Source organism: Carya illinoinensis, chromosome 8, assembly GCF_018687715.1.
Source record: "Carya illinoinensis cultivar Pawnee chromosome 8, C.illinoinensisPawnee_v1, whole genome shotgun sequence".
NCBI lineage: Eukaryota > Viridiplantae > Streptophyta > Magnoliopsida > Fagales > Juglandaceae > Carya > Carya illinoinensis.
Window position 1 is genome coordinate 35172163 of NC_056759.1, and position 2470 is coordinate 35174632.

At 31.8% G+C, this 2470-nt stretch overlaps 1 long non-coding RNA gene across 1 annotated transcript; it reads right to left on the bottom strand.

Moving 5' to 3' along the window:
• Positions 1-1191: 1191 nt before the first annotated feature.
• Positions 1192-1864, bottom strand: LOC122317795. The gene is made up of 2 exons (XR_006244648.1): positions 1528-1864; positions 1192-1477 (listed from the first exon to the last, which is right to left on the bottom strand). It is a non-coding gene; the product is annotated as an uncharacterized LOC122317795 (long non-coding RNA).
• Between the last annotated feature and the right edge of the window lie 606 nt (positions 1865-2470).

Genomic DNA, 2470 nt, shown 5'->3' on the forward strand with positions numbered 1-2470 from the left:
CTATTAACCTATGATTAAAAATTGCAATAAATTATTGTATTACAACCACTTTATCTTAATTCTTAATTAAAAAAATATATATAAAAAAATAACAACCAAAATATGGATTAATACGCCGGTATATCTTACAAATTAGTTAAAATAATCAATCTTCTTTCTTGTTTCAATTGTCCAAATTTTGTGAAAGACAGTGCTCTACTCTCACACAGGAGGCCACAAAAACACTTTCAGAATAGGCAACAAGTTTTTATCTCTATTTTATTTTTCTTTTCATATATATGTTTAAAAAAATAAAATTCAGAAATTCATTAAAAAAATATTTACTTAACTATAAAATAAAAAAAATAAAAAATAAAAACTTACATTTAGTGGCCGCCATTGGTGATCACATTATGTGAGAGAAGCAATTTCTTTTTACAAAATACCTTACATTCTAGTCACTATTCTTCTCTACTCTCAAAAAGAGTTGCAGTGCTGATATTTTACAAATATCAAACGACAAACATGTTGTAAGAATCACGAAAGTTCTATGCAAGCTATATATATATTCACAATATAGATATTTTTAGTAATTATATTTTATTAAAATATATCTCAATGGGGTAGTTTGTATCTCAACAATAAGAAATATATTCGTTGATAAGCATTCTCATAATGCTAAATAAGATTTCTCACATATTCACTCTGAACATATTGGATTTCTCAGATATTCACTCTGAACCTATTAAGGAGGGAAAATGATTTCTAGAAATGCAAATTCTGTATAATAGTTTTTGAAAAAATAAAAAGGAAGACACATCTAGTCAATTTAGATAGAGTCCTCCAGTACGGAAATCTTGTATTGTATTAGAATTATTTCTAGCATTGTTGTTCAAATGATTAACTAGGCTCAAACAGTTTTTTCTTTTCATTAGTTGAAAACCACTTTGACTCGAGCTCACCTAAACAAATACTAACTTTTTATCTAATCTACCTTATAAAGAAGCATTTCAAAGTTTAGTTTTTATCCAATTCTGAAAATGAGGGGGCCCTTATGATGTTGCCCCTGCACTTCATATTCCATGACTAGGTGATCATGTAATGAATGGTTGAACTTCCCAAATATGTGAAAAACTTTCATTCTAATGAGATACAAGGCCTGGCTACCTCCAGTTCGAGATATTGAAAAGGGGGGAATGAATAATATGTTCATCTACTAAATAGAGCCTTCACAATTGCCCAAGAGAAAATTACAAAATAAATTGATACAAAGTGCACATTCGAAAGAGAAAAATAAAAAGTCAAACAATTATATATATTTCTTAATCTTCAAGAATAATTAATTGTTTAAATAATATCTATTTAGAAAAAAGTCCCAGTGAGACAAAAAATAAGAGGATTGATAGGTGCACCGGCTCTATACACCAAAAGCGTTTCAATTTCCAGGAAACTCATGAACTGTCCTTGTCTTTGTTATGGAGAACTGATCATACAAAGACTACTCTTATGAAAGTTGGAACAAACAAGAATGGAGATTCAGATGGCTACCTAGGAACAGGTCCCATAATCATCATCAGGTTCCTATTTATCCATTCCCTCCTTCAGAAGCATCAGTTGTTGGTGGCATTCGCTACTGCAGAAGGATTTCTCATCCCCGAAAGAGAATAGATCAATTAGATTCGAAGTTCTACACTAAGTTTGGTCTGATGACCAAAGTCCACAAACATGCTTGTGTGTTTATATATTAGAAACAAGATTAGTCCAATGAAACATGCAAGCTAGATCAATTACCCTGGTGTCAACCATCTAAAACAGAACAGAAACTCGGATCAACATACAAAACAAATCTACGATACACAATTGTAAATGTTCAAATCAAGGTCAGTCCTACGACATAAATTCTCTCTCTGAGCACACTCTGCAGAAGAAATAGAGAAGGTGACTTCTCCAACATAAATTTTCTGTGCCATCTGAGAGTTCGTGCTTGTCCTTGAAAAAATGTAAATAATTTTATAAAGCTAATCTGGTTGGAGACGGAAGAGCAAACTTCTTCGAGCTTCAGAATTTTTGAATCATACCCAATAGGCTTACTTCATAAACTATGTTTGAGCCTGGTCTCGTTTTGTAAGCAATTTCTCATAATTTTCACTTTTCATGTCTCTCAATGCATGCATTTTTTGTTATGAGAAACTCTGTCAATTCCTCTTTTTGTGTTTTCATTTCTTAAGATTCATTTTCTCTCCTTTTTTAACAGCAATCGATCTCATCTATTATTTATGATATGGTCTGCACTAAAAACCTATATGAGATAGATACGTATCTTCGTTCAACTGGCGGTGCTGAAGAATATTGCTTCCACCTTGCAACTTTTCAGCATAATCCCCTAAATATATATATATATATATATATAACTGGACATTTCTAGTCGGTAACGTGATGGGCGACACAACTCCAATTTGGCACAAAACTGCTTGCCTTTCTAACCCTTCTT